The sequence below is a fragment of the Glandiceps talaboti genome, chromosome 13 (genome assembly GCF_964340395.1).
Source record: "Glandiceps talaboti chromosome 13, keGlaTala1.1, whole genome shotgun sequence".
NCBI classification, from domain to species: Eukaryota; Metazoa; Hemichordata; class Enteropneusta; family Spengelidae; genus Glandiceps; species Glandiceps talaboti.
Window position 1 is genome coordinate 16,997,803 of NC_135561.1, and position 22,562 is coordinate 17,020,364.

Consider the following 22,562-nt stretch of genomic DNA (forward strand, 5'->3'; position numbering starts at 1 on the left):
ATCTATATGACCAGTTTGAAATTAATGTTTTCATTATCTAATTTACATATATCTATTCTTAAATAGTTATCTGTTTGATAAAAGTGAATAGTTGTATTAATTAATTTCACTTTGCTATTCATTAACAGCCATTTGTGTAATTATCCGTCAAATATGTAATGGCATTCGTCAAACTTACATTTACATTTTACATTTGTATTTCAATTTGTATTTTTAATTTTCAGTAGTATTATAGATGAACTATTGTTTTTTTGTATGTTATTTTTTTAAATATATTGTTATCATTTACATTGTTTTGTATGTTATTTTTTTTAAATATATTGTTATCATTTACATTGTCTTATTTTGATATTGGACAATTGTTATATTTCCTTGCCATAAATTTCATGTCCACATGGTATGATCGTATATTAGTTGCACATGAGGGCGTCAAATAACCAAAGAAGCATTCATTAAAAATCGGTCAATTAGTTATAGAAAAAAAAAGACATTGTATTTGTTAATTAGTGGTCCATTTTATCCGTAGGTAGTATACTGAAAAGTTTAAATCTTTAGAAAAAGCTAGGTTTTGAATATGTCACCATTTTAGGTGTAACTGGAATATCATATTTCAATTAGACAATCATGTTATGCATTTACTCAACATTGTTAAAATACCAATAACGACACATTGCACGTGTTAATCAGTTGTTGATATTTTCCATAAGCAGTACTGAACAGGTTGAAATCGTGATCGCCGTTGAGGGCGCTGATTTTTGGGTGCGGACCCAAACATGGCTTTGATTTTATTTATCCTGTATACAGCTACAAAAGTACGTCTACCATTAAATGTGATGCAATACATATTTTGTGATGTTACGAGTAAGTTATTGTACCTATAGCTAACAAAACATTTTCAAAGAAGCCTTGCAGTTGAAGGAATACAAGTATTTTCCTAAACTTGTTCGTTCTTTCACTGACACACCAAATCATGATGGGACTTAGCGGACATGGTTATTCATCGCATACACACTGAATATTTATGACAGTTTATCTGTCGGCGTCACACAAACACACACACACACACACACCACAGAAGAAAGCATAACCTTTAATTTTGACATTATATTTACCATTGACTCTTTACATATTTCGAATTCACTACATTAAATTATACTTATAATTTATACAGCATGAATATTTCCAAGTCAACATCTAAATGTACATCCTCGTTACCAGTCAAAAATACTTTATGATAAGGAAATGATAACCCTTTATATTAGATTGTATTCAGGCTGTATCATAGAGACGTCTCTAGATCTTGCCCCAGGGGACAAGGGTCGCCGCTTTAGGGCGCTCGGTAGAAGTAACTCATTAATAATTAATAAGGTAGCCACAGTTTAGCCAAAAGAATAGTCAAAATTGTAACACCTGCTTTCCAAATCGTTACTATAGTACATGACACCTTGTAAGTAAACATTTGTAAATAAATAGTGAACAAAAAGTAACAGGCAAACAATAGTTGTAAACAAACACAAAGGCTTTTTTTCGAGCCCTAGGCCCTGTGATGAGAGCGCTAGATTCAATTACCAATTACCTGTGTACGCATGTAATGTACACACGGACCAGCAAAGTGGGGCATACTGCTTAAATAGGTATATATTGGCAGTCTAAATCTTAGATTTGTCTTATTCTACATTTTCCACACTCCAAAATCCCGACGATTTCCGCTTCAGACTTTGTACTGAGAAGGCCCATTCAGGATCTTTCTTCCATTTGCAAATACACCAGATGATGCAACCAATGACTGCTAGTGTTATAATGGTAATTACAACACCTGTTATTACTTCCACTGGTGCTAAAGTGTTTTAAGAAGAAAGGGGAAATTATATGGTGAAATGCCTAGATTGATTTACAATGTTTACAGCACACAATTCACTTAGAGCATTTTATATTTGACTGATGAGAATTAATTTTGGATTAAGTTGAGGTATAACCATGTCAGTGATTATGGTGATGGTGATGCTGGTATTTGTTGTTGTTGTTGTTGTTGTTGTTGTTGTTGTTGTTGTTGTTGTCGCTGTTGTTGTTGTTATTGTTGTTGTTGTTGTGCAAAAACTAAAACGGTGACATCTAAAAGAAGGCAAGGTTTCAGCATACGTTTAAAAACATTGCAATTATTACAATGACGGATTTGGAGAGGGAGAGCATTCTATAAAACTGGAGCAACACTGAAAGCCCTGTCATCATGTTTTTTTTTCCTGGCTGTAACGTTACTAAATCTAACATGGTTAGCAGAATACTTATCATAATTGTCTGCATTTCAATCAAAACCCCTCAACAATCATCCTGTGAGTATTTTTTAATCAACAAATGATTAGAACATACTAGTATTAACTAGACCTACATGTACCTGACGCCGGACTATTGTTTATTTGTGTTTCATTATGAAATGTCAGAGGAGACATCTCAGTCGTCACTACACTCTCTGTTGTTCCCAAATCATCACCATTCATGGTTTTGGCTATAGGTGGTCGGCTGCTGCTGGACACATAAATGCTATGGACCTTCGTAAACTGTCTTGCAGTAGATTTGACCATTGGTTTATCCGTGGTGGAGACTGGGTCTTTAGACATTCTGGTGTTTTTGTCCATGTTTTGTGGTCTTGCAATAGACCTTGGGGTTGTCTTCTTTATACCATTAATACTAGTATGAGTAGCAGATGTACCATTCGTGATGTCCATGTTGCAAATTCCATTTTCTGTTAAAATGTATTTTTGATTTGAATCAAAATATCTCAAATAACAGGATTTTCAATCGTACCATGATGTCAACATACTACCATTTCAAAATGCTGCATGCATTGCTACGTTTATCGATTTGGATGGGATTGGGGTACCACTGAACATATCTTGGGTCTTGAAGGCTCCATAAATTATGTTTGAGTTAGGAAATGTCCAATTTGTTGGTAGGTAATAATGTGACATTTAGGAAACAAATCATCCCAACGTTGTGATTCAGATCTGAATAGGTAGCGTTTGCTTCCAGTTAAACATCGGAACGAAACAAAAGCACAAAACAGAAGAAAAAATCCTCAAAATCACAACAAAATGATACAATTATCGCAGCTATGTTGGCGTGTGTAGGTTGATGATAGCATAAAGTGAATACCTCGAAAACATTTAGAGGTCTCGAATGAAGTTTGGTAGGTTGAGTTGTAACACTGTTCTGACAGTGTTTGGAGTGTGGGAATGTTTATTGTTTCAATTGAATCAAAATGTCACAATTGACAGGATTTCTGATCGTATGGCATGATGATAATCATGTATTGAATCATAGACAGTCTATGATTCCATGTAACCTGTAGGTTGACATTGTAACGGGCAGTTGATGAAGTTCAAATTAGGGGTAAAAATAGAATATTTGTATAAAATGATGACTATTATATAAATTAGTTCAATATTGTGCCAGCCTTCTGTGTGAAACGTGTGCTGTGTGCGAGTCATCATATGAAACCACTAACCCCTTTATTATATTAATTTGTAAAAACAAAACTGCATAGTGGAAGAACTGAACAATAGAACCACTTCTGCAGATGTTACAAAATAAACCGCAGAGAAGCTATTCTGATAGATAGGTCGCTTGGTAAGAACATGTTTCAACCCTCTGTGTAAAGAATAGTTTAATTTCTGATACTGGTGCTGTCAGGCAAAGCTTGGAGGTTATTGTGTGAAAGGCTCTGAATAGCCTAAAAGTAGGCTCTCAGAGTAAAAAACTCCAGAGCTTGTAGGGCAGACCCCAATGGACCCCCCCCCCCCACCACACACACACAAGAAGTTGACATATCCCAGTCTAAAACTCTTCCCGCTACCTCTTACTTTTTTTCATTATGTAGTTGCCTTTCACATGTTAGTGCTCTCTTGTAAACCCTAAACTGAAATATTGTCTGAAAGGGTTTAAATAGCACAAAACGGAAACCCCCTACGGCTCCCCACGAGAAGTTAACATATACCAATCTCAAGCTCCTCTCCTACTTTTTACTGTCAAAATGCTATTAAATTTTAAAAACAAAAATGCCAACACGGTGTAGTTCCTAATTACATGTTGGCGCTGTCTTCTAAAGCTTGGAAATTATTATCCAAAACGGTCTGGATAGTCTAAACATTGGCTTTAAGTTTTTAAATATATTTTCCCTGTGTAGTCGCTACTTTAAAGTATTTAGTTAAGCAGTCCAGTCTGAGTAACGATCAAATGCATGTCATGTATATATTGGGGAGTCACTGTGTTTTAGAATTGAGTGATGGGGGGGGGGGGTTCAGTCTGTTTTTTTTTAAATTTTACAGAGAGTTGGGGGTCAGTTACTTTCCGTTGGCCCGATGGAAACCCCCCCCCCCAGGCAGGAGAAACTGACCGGTCCCTTATTCAGGGACAAGATTAATAGTTCAGTGTAGAATAAACAACAGTTACTAAACTCTTTTACTTTGGGAGTGGGGGTTGAACCATTTTAGTTCTCATCCTACAAAAAAGATTGTACTTTTAATGAATCTGTTTGGGTACCCGTAAAAACAAATATTTCTAAAATGGCAATGTTGGTTATAGTAAATGCATGGCACTAAAATAAAGTGTCAATAAAACAGCTATTATTTTCCACATTACATACTGGCTTTATATTCATAGCACTATTTACTATTACACAGATTTGAAAATGACTGTTGTCTGAAACAATTTTCAATTTTAGTCAAATTAGTTAGAAAGGAAGGGGGGTTCTGAGGCTTAAGTAAAAGTGTTAAGGTTATTATAGTATATTGAACTATCGATCTCGCCCCATAATTATATGCACGAATTTTGCTCAACATCAAATCACAACTGGGAACTGTAAAAGTAGTGTGTATCAAAGTGCATTACTAGCAGTCCAGCGGTTAATTTAGATGTCCTACCTAGATATAGATGGACACACAAACAAACAAACAAACACTTCAAATTCTAAGTACACTATTGTTGAAGTGTCACTAATAGTGAAGATGTAGAAGCAGGCAAGTTTCATGTTGATTATCAGTTACACAGGAAACTGTCAATTGAATCAACATCAGCCAATGTGTAATTATTTCATCAGCAGAAGGCTGTTTTTACTGCACTGTAAAATGTGACTGGGTAAAGGATCCTGCTCTGTGTGTTGCTGTATCTGTTACTGATAGTCTCAAGTTGAATTGTGTCTATCTATGAGTTAAAAACTTTGTGTTCCATGGCTAAAACACCATGTCAACTTCATTTCTCCTGTATCAGAGATGTAGATTGGTTGGAATTGTCACACTAATTTTTTGAACTTACCTATACCACAGTGTTCAGCTGGAACACCGACTTCACAGTATTCCCAGCGAGTATTTGGATCAGTTGTGTAACACCAAGGGTGAGGCATGTTATCAGGGTTACGGCAGTAGTTATGGTCACCAAGACCTGCTACGGGAAAGGCTGCTGGAAAGTAGTGATGAGCATGTGGTGTTTGAATGTTCCATTTCTGACATGTCTTGCCTGATGTTGTTGTGGATAGGAGGCCTCTGTAGTCTCCACCGTATACACTCAGAAAACATTCAGGATCTGAACAAAAAAGATCATATATGCGTTTATTTTTCTACATACGGAATATATGATATGCACATTTGAGGTTGTCAGAGAGAGAGACACACACACACAGAGAGACAGACAGACAGACAGACAGACAGACAGACAGACAGACAGACAGACAGACATGTAATGAAGAAGACGGAAGAAGCTGAGACAATGTGTAGAGAACTTATATATTAAGCAGAGACAAAACATGACACGATAATACATCATAAAAGCACAAAAAGATAATAATAGAAACAAAATGAATATGATAAAGTACAAAACACCTGGAAAGACATGGGACACATACATCTTGTTGCTTTGCCCTCACTCTATCTATATGAAAGGGGTTGACCCGTGTATATGGTGCCGCGTCACAGCGTACCTTACATATTACAATTAGCATCTATAGAATAGGTATAAAATAGGACCTGACAGAAACATAATATACGTATTTCACTTACTGCAATGGAAAGCATCGACGTTACAATACTCCCAACGAACCAATGGGTGTGTGCTATAACACCATGCAGTAGGTTCACCACTCGGGTTGCGACAAAAATTGTGGTCACCTAAACCTGCATTCGGAAATTTATCAGGAGTATACTCGTGTGCATATAGTAGCTCCTCTGTCCATTTCTTGCATGTATGTCCTGATTGGGTTGTGGCAATGTGACCTCTGTATCCCATAGCTAAATCATCATCAAAACAATCAAAATCTGAAAAAGAATGTCAGTCATTCACGGTATTAACCATATCATCAGAATTTCTATCAACCAAAACAAACAAACAAACAAACAAACAAACAAACACTCACTCACTCTCTCAAAAACACTCGTCGGTCGGTCAGTCCATCAGTCAGTCAGTCAGTCAGAGTCAGTTCATCTGCCCGTCCACCAACCCATCCATCCATCCATCCACCCATCCATCCATCTACAGTGTATCTATCTAACCATGACCATCTATCTACCCAAAAATCTATACATCCTTCCGGCCACCAACCCACCTCACCCATCCCACCCAACACACACACACTCATACATACACAAACAAACAAACAAACAAACAAACAAACAGAGACAGACAGACAGACAGACAGACAGACAGACAGACAGACAGACAGACAGACAGACAGACATGACATGACCATTTAATTACATCTCTTAACATGAGAGGTTAAAATCTACACTTTCTACTACGTATAGTTTCCGTGAAAATCGCAAAATGGCACAAACACACAATATGACGACTTTACGTCTCTCTACAAATTGATTTCTGGAGTAACTGAAACTGTTGCAATACACAAGTACATAATTCTCATTTGGGCATACCTGTTTGCAGACGACATTCTGCCATAACCATCTGTATATCTTCTCTTGTCAGTTCTCTGTCATAGACAGACATACATGAAATCATTCCTTTAAAACTTCTCCCATCCCCAATACGTGCACCCATTCTAGCTTCGAACTGAGTCGATAGTTGTAGCTTGCCAATGCTGCTTGTGTTTACCATCTGGTCTTCTTTCCATAGCTTAGCTAACCCAGTCTCGTAGTTATAACTAGCACCAACAAATTGCCACTCGTTTTGTATTACGTCGGAAATAAGATGCGATCGAGAAGAAAGGCGTCTCGTAGTGAATCTGGCAAAAAGTTGTAGGTCACTCGTCATAGGATCTATTGCCGTGAGCCACAAATGAACACCCCACTTATCACGACCGAAATTAAAGATAGGGCCAGGAGAGCCCATTGGATAGACGTACACCAACAACGTTATTGAGTAACGAGTATCATATGCACCATTATTTGGAAATTCGATGTACGAGTTGGCATTGCCTGCAAATACGTATGCACCATTAAGAGTGCCAACTGCATTTGTATCCAATACTACATCTCTGGCTACACCATGGTTTCCATTACCTGATACATCTTCAAGTCCATGTTTACCGTTTAGAGGCCAAAAGGCAACAGATTTTAGACCTATGAAAAAGGAAGTGGGTGATTGTTGCTTGATATCAAAGTGGTCTCATGACTTGGGTACTTTAGAGAGAAGGTAAAATAGGGACCTTGAAAATCCGCCATCTTGAATATCCTGAAGGTTGCATGATGGGAAATAGGATGATAAATAGGATGCAATCAGTATTATGAACAATGGTGTGACATTGTTAGTGACCACAATTAATGGTTATCCTGACATATTGTAGGAGGTTTATTCAATTGATACTTCCAGATTAGGTACTACTATGTGATATCTATAGATTAACCAATAGCCAGTCCTCTGTGTCTGAGCATGCTCAATCTGGGATGAATAATTTAATTGTTGTGCATGTGATAGTTATATTTACCATATGCATTAAAAAGACTATCACAGACGGCTTTACTCATATTGCATGCAGCCGATAATCATCACAACAATTTTTTTTCTAAAATGATAAATGTTATAGCAAATTATGTTAATATTTATGCAAATACCTAATCAATATGCATAATGATATTCATGTGATTGGTTTGTTTGAATATTTACAAACCCAAATATGTTTCACTTGAATGGCAATACGCATGAGCACCCCATAAACATGACGCTCCTTTGCAAAACAAAAAAAATAGGATTGCAGACTATGGATATGGCGTTTACCACAAACAAATTTGTTCAATATGAGAAGAAATTTATGAATTAAAATACAATTTACCAAATACTCAATAAACACATTTATTTAGACTCGATATAGAGTGATAGAGTTGCTCAGAATGATTTCGAAAACTGGACTATTCATCAACAATAAAGAAAAATTTGTCAACAATCTTGCTCTTGTTTGGTATTCCAAAAGACCTCACCTCAAACGTTTGTTATGGTAAACAAGCCGTCAAATCAAGTGAATTTATATACTGAGTTGCTTTGCTTTTACTTCCCCTATTTCTTTGACCACTAAACTGAAGGTGTGACATCATCTGACACCCCCCCCCGCCAGTAAAAAAAACTGAACGCTCCCTTAATACAAAAAAAATATTCATAACTTGGTGTTGAGGGAGTATGAAAAATATTATATGTTTTATATATAATATTCATTTTTATTTATTTATTTACTTACACTTTTTCGATGACACGTCTTCATCTCCAGCAACGCATAGCACAAACATTATTAATATAGTGTTTGGTATATGGAAATAACTCGGCATGATATCCTGCAAATCGATCTTTGAAACGAAAAATGAACATAATATATACTGTTTCTCTGATTTATGAACAGTGTGTATTACGATAGTAAAAGCAGTGTACACGTATTTCTCCCTTTATCTCAGTCTGTTTCTCAATCCGTAGGTTTATAGTCTCGCATGGTGAGTTATATCTTTCTGTTACACAGTGTGTGTATGTATGTATGTATGTATGTATGTATGTATGTATGTATGTGTGTGTGTATGTATGTATGTATATATGTATGTATGTATGTATGTATGTATGTGTGTATATATGTATGTATGTATGTATGTATGTGTGTATGTATGTATGTATGTATGTATGTATGTATGTATGTATGTGTGTATGTATGTATGTATGTATGTATGTATGTATGTATGTATGTGTGTGTGTACGTATGTATGTGTGTGTGTACGTATGTATGTATGTATGTATGTATGTATGTATGTATGTATGTATGTATGTATCTATCTATCTGTCTGTGTCTGTCTGTCTGTCTGTACATATGTATATATCGATGTATCTATCTATCTATCTATCTATCGTTAATTAGCGTCGCTACTGTGATATGCAGGCAACTCTTACAGTTAGCGTTGATCTATATCATAACAATGTATCTATGCGTGTATACCCTTAACAATAGACGCCTGACACTACACTCGACAATGAAAGAGTCATATTGTCGAAAACTGCTAAAGTGGAAATTATAGATTCATGATATAATATTAATATTATACAAACCTTATTCAAGGAATACGACGACTAGCTATGGTCACTTACGTATACAGTGTTGATGATTACAACTGTAGCTGCTCCCGACTACGGAGAGACAGCAGATGGCAGTTACTTATCGTCGCTAGCAGCAGTACTGCATGTCATCTCATTTCGTCATATGAAACACGAATCATTTATTGTGCGCACATGATTTGCGCAATCATAACCTCAGAATGTATGGTAAAAGATGGTATTGTTTGAGCCATTTAAATTTGCAAATAACTCATATCCAAAGGATGACATTTTAAATATATATAGCCCGTTACATGTTAGCGTTAACTGGCTCAGTTTGATACTACTACTCAGAAACCAATAAGAAACTTCACATGCTACTCTTTAAGATAGCCATTTTGTCTAAATCAATTTAACTCATTTTCCACGTCCCTAAAGGCATCCAAAGCAGACGTCAAAACATTAATTGTGCGTCCTCGTGTAGCATGTAGTTTCTTATTACTTACTGTGTGGTAGTGTCAAACAGAGAGAGCGCAGAAATCGGTAATATGCTGTATAGTTTATACACATCTCTTCATTTTTACCTCCCATAAGGGGAAGTTATGTTGTGCTTTTGTCTGTCTGTCTGTATGTCTGCGTGTGTGTCTGTCTGTATATGTGTCTGTGAGTGTGTCTGTCTATCTGTCTGTCTGTCTGTCTGTCGGTGGACACAATATCTCAAAAACTATGGTACTGATTCTAATTAAACTTGCTACGTGTCTTCCATATGCTAAACACAAGAACTCGTTAGATTAGGGTAAACACGCAATGAAGATTAATTAGTAATTTGCATACTTTATGGTGTTTAGTTTTAGGCTGTATCTTATGAACACACACTTAAAATTCAATACATTAAGCAAAACATATCGTGCATCTGATGTAAAGTATGTATGTATGTATGTATGTATGTATGTATGTATGTATGTATGTTTTTATGTATGTATGTATGTATGTATGTATGTATGTATGTATGTATGTATGTATGTATGTATGTATGTATGTATGTATGTATGTGGATGGATGGATGGATGGATGAGAAAATCGAGTATCATTGATATATCTCCTTTCTTGATTCTTATTATTATAATTTATTTCTAACTACACTTTCATGGTGAAGAATACGGTACCCTACATGAGTACATTCCTTCTCGTTTCCTTCCGGCAGAATATGGTGGTTCAATTCCCGAATTCAGTAACCAAAAATAGAATGAAACACTTTTAGCAAGTGAGGAGGCTTTCATAGAAAACAACAAATACGGCTTCCCGTTATCTGCTGATGCACTTGGAGGCAGCACGGTTGGAGAAGACCCAGCTACGGGGTTGAAAGGAACTTTCAAAAAGTTGGAAATTTAACAAAATCAAAAGTTCTTCGAAAAGCAAATATTGTATACTTTAATATTTAGTAGCGTTGTGATGCATCTATGCTGTATATGATATGCGAATCTGAGTGAAGTTAAAGCTTTATTGTTTATCGTGGGTGATTTTTAAAGTAGAAAACGTAGGTCAACATTAATCTCCATCCACTCTCTCCCGTCTCTGGTCTCGCTGTTTAGACTGAAAAACATAACCTACTCATACAACGTACAGACTGTTGGATGCTTCCCCAACTAAAGTCTTCCTTACCAGTCCAGCTTTCTCTTTTAAGTCAGCGTTGAAGAGACACAGTCGTACGTCATGTTTCTTGGTTGCTTGGTTACTTTTCATGGAAATTAAACTGAGTTCAAATATACTTCCCACAATAGAGACAACATACAAATAACAAGTAAACATTAACATCAAAAAAAAAGAAAAGCATTAAACATTCTGGGAGAAAATAGTTTTCAGAAATATAATCGAGCCTAGAGCAACTCGATTTCAAGAGTGTCGATTGCATATCAAAATTAAATGTAGTGACTGCTTAAATAGCACTACTTGCAAAATCAGAAACTTCTTAAGAACAAAACAAAAAACGAGAACATCAGATGTAAACTGAAATATGTGACTTATGTACGTGTAATTACAACCACACATGTTTTCCATATCTAACAAGATTCTAACAAATTCTATTCAGATCATATAGTTTGAATTGTTACCTAAGTTAACACATAAATTATATGTGATGCACCCCTCTTGCTCTGTTGTTCAATACCCTAGAACAAGGGGTACGCATCACCATAACATTTATGTGTTAAGGGCTGGGTGTCGAACTTATTTCTTGCACTGTTGGAATGCATCGTCAGCTGATCTTACCTCCTGAGGATGCAAGGGATAGGAGGTACGACCAGCTATAACGATGCATTTCAACAGCGCAGTAAACAGGCTATATGAGTTACGCCCCTCTAGATCTTGGTCTGAGCCATAACCGAATTTTTATTTCATGGTGCCGAACATTTCGCAAAAACGCAGTCTTGGTCACCAAGCTCGTTTATGTCGTTGTGTTGTCACTTATTTGCTCTTTAATAATTTTTAGAGTCACAGATGATCGAGTATTTTGTACACTGACTAAAACCGAATATGAGGACTGAGTCGCAGACAGCGTTTATCTTTGTAACTTGAATTGTCTTTGATGGACAAGTAACCTCAAATAACTTTACAGCGAGGAATTGCATCCTAAACTGTGATTGACAGTGTTTCTTCAGGCAATATCTGGGCCCCTATTCCAAACGGCGTTCACATTTAAGAACACTGATACTGAAACGTTACTTGTAATCAGCTGTCGACTTAGTCGGATACATTTATGTCCCCAATGAGGTGTAATTCCCCAATATTTTTCTTTGTTCAGGCAAGGAAAATATGAGTGACCTAAGGAGAGTATTTTGTCACTAGCAGTCGCTAGACTTAATTATACTAGCGCTAGCAATATCAAAGAAAAATCCGAGAGAAACAATAGTAAACTCGCAAAAATTGTGAAGTCTCACGAGAAATAGTGGACATCAACTTTAAAAAAAAAATAAAACAGTTTTTCTAATCTGTAATGGCTGTACATCTGGTAGGAAGAAACCAGTAACACAGAGACCATTTAGAAAACACTGGAAAACCAGAACTAGACACTCACACAGAAAAAAATATATAATAAGATAAAATAAAAAATCTACCTACCCCACCTTTTCTAAAATTGAGCTAGCGTAATCAGAACTACACCGTTTGTTATTAGGCCTTAAACTGATATAGGAATAAAAAGAACAGCATAGTCTAATAGTAACCTGGACTTCAACTACTACTAATACACATACCGCCTGCATTTCTCACACGTGAAAAAAGATTTATATATATATATATATATATGTGTGTGTGTGTGTGTGTGTGTGTGTGTGTGTGTGTGTGTGTGTGTGTGTGTGTGTGTGTGTGTGTGTGTGTGTTTATTGCATCAGGTCAACTGACCCATGAGCTTTCAAGTCAAGAATAAATAGGCAATAACTATACATTGGTTACATAACTTAGTGGAAAAGATACAAATTTATGATTACATGTTAACATGTTAACACGCCACCAGTGGCAATTATTGGCCATTATGCCTAATGATGAATGCCTTGTAAATATACTGCCACGACATGAACAAATTTAATAAACCTTTATCTTGTACACAATCAGCTGAGGTCACCAAGTGTTATATGCAAATAGAGTTATTTTTGTCACCGAGCTCGTACACATTACTTCATCGTGTAAGTTACCGTACAGAACCTTGTTGCCAATTTCTTCTTCATCCTGTGTACATATTAAGAGGTAAGCTTTGCAATTGCTACTATATTATTATTATGACCTATACGGTGTTATCTATCATGATTGGTGTTTTGACAGCAATAATTAAATGCAATGTGTGGCCGTGAGATGTCAACGATAACGTTCTCCTGTTTTATCTCGTTGATCTTTGATCTGAGATGTAAACAAAAAATAGATAAATTTATATGTTTTCAATTCACATTTAGTTTTTGTGATGATAGAAGTAAAAGTGTATATGTATCTCCATTATTAGACTCCATCAATCATCAGTACGTACGTATGTTGTGGGACAGTACATACGCATATAGATACATGTAACACATATGGATTGTGATGTCCTTTTATCTATGGCAGGCCATGTATTGCAGTATTCAATAACATACATTTTCATGCATAAAATCAATTATTTTATTTGCCACAAACTCAAAATCATATCAACATAACAAGAGAGAAAGTAAGAAAGACAGTGGAATAAATATTATACATAAACTGATGGATGAACACAGAGTTCATGGCTGGACCACAGAAATAGTTTGAAACAAACTAGTCAAGTTTGTGGCCCAAACTACAATTGCTTAAACAAAATAATCAAAGCAAAAACAACAACAAATTTGAAATTAAAACAAAAACAAACAAAACAAAATGCGTTCTCATCAGAAAATATATAACTGGCATTAAATGCAATGTGTGGTAGAAAAAGCTGAATTAATTTTGTAACAAATACTGTTTTTCGTATAAAAGTGGCCATATGGGTAAGGATTGGCATTTATTTTGGATTTTTAATTTATGAATTTTTATCATGGCCTGCTACTTGAAAAATGAATGTGAAAAAGGATACCAAGTCCTTGTTTATAATAAATTGTAAAAGACCGATAAATGTGTGAAATCTTTGTTATTGTACATACATTAACAACCAATTTTGCACATTTGTTTAGCTTTCTGCAATGTATTGAGTTACAAACACAGACTTAGTCAATGTGTTTTCACATTGATTTGTCAAAGAGGAAGCCATCATGATAAAATTGTTTTATAAATGAAAAATCCAAAATAAATACCCAATCCTCATCCATATGACCAGTTTGAAATTAATGTTTTCATTATCTAATTTACATATATCTATTCTTAAATAGCTATCTGTTTGATAAAAGTGAATGGTTGTATTCGTTAATTTCACTTTGCTATTCATTAACAGCCATTTGTGTAATTATCCGTCAAATATGTAATGGCATTCGTCAAACTTACATTTACATTTTACATTTGTATATCAATTTGTATTTTTAATTTTCAGTAGTATAAAGATGAACTATTGTTTTTTTGTATGTTATTTTTTTTTAATATATTGTTATCATTTACATTGTTTTGTATGTTATTTTTTTTAAATATATTGTTATCATTTACATTGTCTTATTTTGATATTGGACAATTGTTATATTTGCTTGCCATAAATTTCATGTCCACATGGTATGATTATATATTAGTTGCACACGAGGGCGTCAAATAACCAGAGAAGCATTCATTAAAATTGGTCAATTACTTACAGAAAAAAACGACATTGTATTTGTTAGTAAGTGGTCCATTTTATCCGTAGGTAGTATACTGAAAAGTTTAAATCTTTAGCCAAAGCTAGGTTTTCGATATGTCACCATTTTATAACTACACTAGTTGTAACTGGAGTATCATATTTCATATCATATCATATCATCATCATATCATATTATGCATTTACTCAACATTGTTAAAATACCAATAACTACACATTGCACGTGTTAATCAGTTGTTGATATTTTCCATAAGCAGTACTGAACAGGTTGAAATCGTGATCGCCGTTCAGGGCGCTGACTTTTGGGTGCGGACCCAAACATGGCTTTGATTTGATTTATCCTGTATACAGCTACAAAAGTACATCTACCATTAAATGTGATGCAATACATATTTTGTGATGTTACGAGTAAGTTATTGTACCTAACAAAACATTTTCAAAGAAGCCTTGCAGTTGAAGGAATACAAGTATTTTCCTAAACTTGTTCGTTCTTTCACTGACACACCAAATCATGATGGGACTTAGCGGACATGGTTATTCATCGCATACACACTGAATATTTATGACAGTTTATCTGTCGGCGTCACACACACACAAATACACCACACCACACCACACCACACCACACCACACTACAGAAGAGAGCGTAACCTTTAATTTTGACATTATATTTACCATTGACTCTTTACATATTTCAAATTCACTACATTAAATTATACTTATAATTTATACAGCATGAATATTTCCAAGTCAACATCTAAATGTACATCCTCGTTACTAGTCAAAAATACTTTATGATAAGGAAGGGATAACCCTTTATATTAGATTGTATTCAGGCTGTATCATAGAGACGTCTCTAGATCTTGCCCCAGGGGACAAGGGTCGCCGCTTGAGGGCGCTCGGTAGAAGTAACTCATTAATAATTAATAAGGTAGCCACAGTTTAGCCAAAAGAATAGTCAAAATTGTAACACCTGCTTTCCAAATCGTTACTATAGTACATGACACCTTGTAAGTAAACATTTGTAAATAAATAGTGAACAAAAAGTAACAGGCAAACAATAGTTGTAAACAAACACAAAGGCTTTTTTCGAGCCCTAGGCCTGTGATGAGAGCGCTAGATTCAATTACCAGTTACCTGTGTACGCATGTAATGTACACACGGACCAGCAAAGTGGGGCATACTGCTTAAATAGGTATATATTGGCAGTCTAAATCTTAGATTTGTCTTATTCTACACTTTCCACACTCCAAAATCCCGACGATTTCCGCTTCAGACTTTGTACTGAGAAGGCCCCTTCAGGATCTTTCTTCCATTTGCAAATACACCAGATGATGCAACCAATGACTGCTAGTGTTATAATGGTAATTACAACACCTGTTATTACTTCCACTGGTGCTAAAGTGTTTTAAGAAGAAAGGGGAAATTATATGGTGAAATGCCTAGATTAATTTACAATGTTTACAGCACACAATTCACTTAGAGCATTTTATATTTGACTGATGAGAATTAATTTTGGATTAAGTTGAGGTATAACCATGTCAGTGATTATGGTGATGGTGATGCTGGTATTTGTTGTTGTTGTTGTTGTTGTTGTTGTTGTCGCTGTTGTTGTTGTTATTGTTGTTGTGCAAAAACTAAAACGGTGACATCTAAAAGAAGGCAAGGTTTCAGCATACGTTTAAAAACATTGCAATTATTACAATGACGGATTTGGAGAGGGAGAGCATTCCATAAAACTGGAGCAACACTGAAAGCCCTGTCACCATGTTTTTCTTGTCCTGGCTGTAACGTTACTAAATCTAACATGGTTAGCAGAATACTTATCATAATTGTCTGCATTTCAATCAAAACCCCTCAACAATCACCTTGTGAGTATTTTTTAATCAACAAATGATTAGAACATAGTAGTATTAGCTAGACCTACACGTACCTGACGCCGGACTGTTGTTTATCTGTGTTTCATTATGAAATGTCAGAGGAGACATCTCAGTCGTCACTACACTCTCTGTTGTTCCCAAATCATCACCATTCATGGTTTTGGCTATAGGTGGTCGGCTGCTGCTGGACACATAAATGCTATGGACCTTCGTAAACTGTCTTGCAGTAGATTTGACCATTGGTTTATCCGTGGTGGAGACTGGGTCTTTAGACATTCTGGTGTTTTTGTCCATGTTTTGTGGTCTTGCAATAGACCTTGGGGTTGTCTTCTTTATACCATTAATACTAGTATGAGTAGCAGATGTACCATTCGTGATGTCCATGTTGCAAATTCCATTTTCTGTTAAAATGTATTTTTGATTTGAATCAAAATATCTCAAATAACAGGATTTTCAATCGTACCATGATGTCAACATACTACCATTTCAAAATGCTGCATGCATTGCTACGTTTATCGATTTGGATGGGATTGGGGTACCACTGAACATATCTTGGGTCTTGAAGGTTCCATAAATTATGTTTGAGTTAGGAAATGTCCAATTTGTTGGTAGGTAAGGCGAAAGTTAGGAAACAAATCATCCCAACGTTGTGATTCAGATCTGAATCGGTAGTGTTTGCTTCCAGTTAAACATCGGAACGAAACAAAAGCACAAAACAGAAGAAAAAATCCTCAAAATCACAACAAAATGATACAATTATCGCAGCTATGTTGGCGTGTGTAGGTTGATGATAGCATAAAGTGAATACCTCGAAAACATTTAGAGGTCTCGAATGAAGTTTGGTAGGTTGAGTTGTAACACTGTTCTGACAGTGTTTGGAGTGTGGGAATGTTTATTGTTTCAATTGAATCAAAATGTCACAATTGACAGGATTTCTGATCGTATGGCATGATGATAATCATGTATTGAATCATAGACAGTCTATGATTCCATGTAACCTGTAGGCTGACATTGTAACGGGCAGTTGATAAAGTTTAAATTAGGTGTAAAAATAGAATATTTGTATAAAATGATGACTATAATATAAATTTGTTCAATATTGTGCCAGCCTTCTGTGTGAAACGTGTGTTGTGTGCGAGTCATCATATGAAACCGCTAACCCCTTTATTATATTAATTTGTAAAAACAAAACTGCATAGTGGAAGAGCTGAACAATAGAACCACTTCTGCAGATGTTACAAAATAAACCACAGAGAAGTTATTGTGATAGATAGGTCGCTTGTTAAGAACATATTTCAACCCTCTGTGTAAAGAATAGTTTAATTTCTGATACTGGTGCTGTCAGGCAAAGCTTGGAGGTTATTGTGTGAAAGGCTCTGAATAGCCTAAAAGTAGGCTCTCAGAGTAAAAAACTCCAGAGCTTGTAGGGCAGACCCCATGGACCCCCCCCCCCACCCACCACACAAACACAAGAAGTTGACATATCCCAGTCTAAAACTCTTCCCGCTACCTCTTACTTTTTTTCATTATGTAGTTGCCTTTCACATGTTAGTGCTCTCTTGTAAAAAGTATTTAGTTAAGCAGTCCAGTCTGAGTAACGATCAAATGCATGTCATGTATATATTGGGGAGTCACTGTGTTTTAGAATTGAGTGATGGGGGGGGGGGGTTCAGTCTGTTTTTTTTTTAATTTTACAGAGAGTTGGGGGTCAGTTACTTTCCGTTGGCCCGATGGAAACCCCCCCCCCCAGGCAGGAGAAACTGACCGGTCCCTTATTCAGGGACAAGATTAATAGTTCAGTGTAGAATAAACAACAGTTACTAAACTCTTTTACTTTGGGAGTGGGGGTTGAACCATTTTAGTTCTCATCCTACAAAAAAGATTGTACTTTTAATGAATCTGTTTGGGTACCCGTAAAAACAAATATTTCTAAAATGGCAATGTTGGTTATAGTAAATGCATGGCACTAAAATAGAGTGTCAATAAAACAGCTATTATTTTCCACATTACATACTGGCTTTATATTCATAGCACTATTTACTGTTACACAGATTTGAAAATGACTGTTGTCTGAAACAATTTTCAATTTTGGTCAAATTAGTTAGAAAGGAAAGGGGGGTTCTGAGGCTTAAGTAAAAGTGTTAAGGTTTTTATAGTATATTGAACTATCGATCTCGCCCCATAATTATATGCACGAATTTTGCTCAACATCAAATCACAACTGGGAACTGTAAAAGTAGTGTGTATCAAAGTGCATTACTAGCAGTCCAGCGGTTAATTTAGATGTCCTACCTAGATATAGATGGACACACAAACAAACAAACAAACACTTCAAATTCTAAGTACACTATTGTTGAAGTGTCACTAATAGTGAAGATGTAGAAGCAGGCAAGTTTCATGTTGATTATCAGTTACACAGGAAACTGTCAATTGAATCAACATCAGCCAATGTGTAATTATTTCATCAGCAGAAGGCTGTTTTTACTGCACTGTAAAATGTGACTGGGTAAAGAATCCTGCTCTGTGTGTTGCTGTATCTGTTAATGATAGTCTCAAGTTGAATTGTGTCTATCTATGAGTTAAAAACTTTGTGTTCCATGGCTAAAACACCATGTCAACTTCATTTCTCCTCTATCAGAGATGTAGATTGGTTGGAATTGTCACACTAATTTTTTGAACTTACCTATACCACAGTGTTCAGCTGGAACACCGACTTCACAGTATTCCCAGCGAGTATTTGGATCAGTTGTGTAACACCAAGGGTGAGGCATGTTATCAGGGTTACGGCAGTAGTTATGGTCACCAAGACCTGCTACGGGAAAGGCTGCTGGAAAGTAGTGATGAGAATGTGGTGTTTGAATGTTCCATTTCTGACATGTCTTGCCTGATGTTGTTGTGGATAGGAGGCCTCTGTAGTCTCCACCGTATACACTCAGAAAGCATTCAGGATCTGAACAAAAAAGATCATATATGCGTTTATTTTTCTACATAGACAGACAGACAGACAGACAGACAGACAGACATGTAATGAAGAAGACGAAAGAAGCTGAGACAATGTATAGAGAACTTATACATTAAGCAGAGACAAAACATGTCATGATAAGACATCATAAAAGCACAAAAATATAATAATAGAAACAAAGACGCAACATATGTTACACAAAATGAGTATGATAAAGTACAAAACACCTGGAAAGACATGGGACAAATACATCTTGTTGCTTCGCCCTCACTCTATCTATATGAAAGGGGTTGACCCGTGTATATGGTGCCGCGTCACAGCGTACCTTACATACTTCATTTAGCATCTATAGAATAGGTATAAAATAGGACCTGACAGAAATATAATGTACGTATTTCACTTACTGCATTGGAAAGCATCGACGTTACAATACTCCCAACGAACCAATGGGTGTGTGCTATAACACCATGCAGTAGGTTCACCACTCGGGTTGCGACAAAAATTGTGGTCACCTAAACCTGCATTCGGAAATTTATCAGGAGTATAGTCGTGTGCATATAGTAGCTCCTCTGTCCATTTCTTGCATGTATGTCCTGATTGGGTTGTGGCAATGTGACCTCTGTATCCCATAGCTAAATCATCATCAAAACAATCAAAATCTGAAAAAGAATGTCAGTGATTCACGGTATTAACCATATCATCAGAATTTCTATCAACCAAAACAAACAAACAAACAAACAAACAAACAAACAAACACTCACTCACTCTCTCAAAAACACTCGTCGGTCGGTCAGTCCATCAGTCAGTCAGTCAGTCAGTCAGAGTCAGTTCATCTGCCCGTCCACCAACCCATCCATCCATCCATCCACCCATCCATCCATCTACAGTGTATCTATCTAACCATGACCATCTATCTACCCAAAAATCTATACATCCTTCCAGCCACCAACCCACCTCACCCACCCCACCCAACACACACACACTCATACATACACAAACAAACAAACAAACAAACAAACAAACAAACAAACAAACAGAGACAGACAGACAGACAGACTGACATGACATGACCATTTAATTACATCTCTTAACATGAGAGGTTAAAATCTACACTTTCTACTACGTATAGTTTCCGTGAAAATCGCAAAATGGCACAAACACACAATTAATTACTACAATATTACGACTTAACGTCTCTCTACAAATTTATTTCTGGAGTAACTGAAACTGTTGTAATACACAAGTACATAATTCTCATTTGGGCATACCTGTTTGCAGACGACATTCTGCCATAACCATCTGTATATCTTCTCTTGTCAGTTCTCTGTCATAGACAGACATACATGAAATCATTCCTTTAAAACTTCTCCCATCCCCAATACGTGCACCCATTCTAGCTTCGAACTGAGTCGATAGTTGTAGCTTGCCAATGCTGCTTGTGTTTACCATCTGGTCTTCTTTCCATAGCTTAGCTAACCCAGTCTCGTAGTTATAACTAGCACCAACAAATTGCCACTCGTTTTGTATTACGTCGGAAATAAGATGCGATCGAGAAGAAAGGCGTCTCGTAGTGAATCTGGCAAAAAGTTGTAGGTCACTCGTCATAGGATCTATTGCCGTGAGCCACAAATGAACACCCCACTTATCACGACCGAAATTAAAGATAGGGCCAGGAGAGCCAATTGGATAGACGTACGCCAACAACGTTATTGAGTAACGAGTATCATATGCACCATTATTTGGAAATTCGATGTACGAGTTGGCATTGCCAGCAAATACGTATGCACCATTAAGAGTGCCAACTGCATTTGTATCCAATACTACATCTCTGGCTACACCATGGTTTCCATTACCTGATATATCTTCAAGTCCATGTTTACCGTTTAGAGGCCAAAAGGCAACAGATTTTAGACCTATGAAAAAGGAAGTGGGTGATTGTTGCTTGATATCAAAGTGGTCTCATGACTTAGGTACTTTAAAGAGAAGGTAAATTAGGGACCTTGAAAATCCGCCATCTTGAATATCCTGAAGGTTGCATGATGGGAAATAGGATGATAAATAGGATGCAATCAGTATTATGAACAATGGTGTGACATTGTTAGTGACCACAATTAATGGTTATCATGACATATTGTAGGAGGTTTATTCAATTGATACTTCCAGATTAGGTACTACAATGTGATATCGATAGATTAACCAATAGTCAGTCCTTTGTGTCTGAGCATGCTCAATCTGGGATGAATAATTTAATTGATGTGCATGTGATAGTTATATTTATCATATGCATTAAAAAGACTATCACAGACGGCTTTACAATATTGCATGCAGCCGACAATCATCACAGCAATTTTTTTCTAAAATGATAAATGTTATAGCAAATTATGTTAATATTTATGCAAATACCTAATCAATATGCATAATGATATTCATGTGATTGGTTTGTTTGAATATTTACAAACCCAAATATGTTTCACTTGAATGGCAATTCGCATGAGTACCCCATAAACATGACGCTCCTTTGCAAAATAAAAAAATAGGATTGCAGACTATGGATATGGCGTTTACCACAAACAAATTTGTTCAATATGAAAAGAAATTTATGAATTAAAATACAATTTACCAAATACTCAATAAACACATTTATTTAGACTCGATATAGAGTGATAGAGTTGCTCAGAATGATTTCGAAAACTGGACTATTCATCAACAATAAAGAAAAATTTGTCAACAATCTTGCTCTTGTTTGGTATTCCAAAAGACCTCACCTCAAACGTTTGGTATGGTAAACAAGCTGTCAAATCAATTGAATTTATATACTGAGTTGCTTTGCTTTTACTTCCCCTATTTCTTTGACCACTAAACTGAAGTGACTCCATCTGACACCCCCCCCCCGTCAGTAAAAAACTGAACGCTACCTTAATACAAAAAAAAGGAAATTCAT

General features: G+C 36.1%; 1 protein-coding gene across 1 annotated transcript in view; it reads left to right on the forward strand.

Annotated features, from left to right (window-relative positions):
* The first annotated feature begins 13,200 nt into the window (after nt 1-13,200).
* The window catches only part of LOC144445071 (three-prime repair exonuclease 1-like), a 37,830-nt gene continuing 28,468 nt past the window's right edge, over nt 13,201-22,562 (forward strand). The window contains exon 1 of the mRNA XM_078134623.1: nt 13,201-13,242. The gene's annotated coding sequence lies outside the window, so the exon portion shown is untranslated. The remainder of the gene's footprint in view (nt 13,243-22,562) is intronic.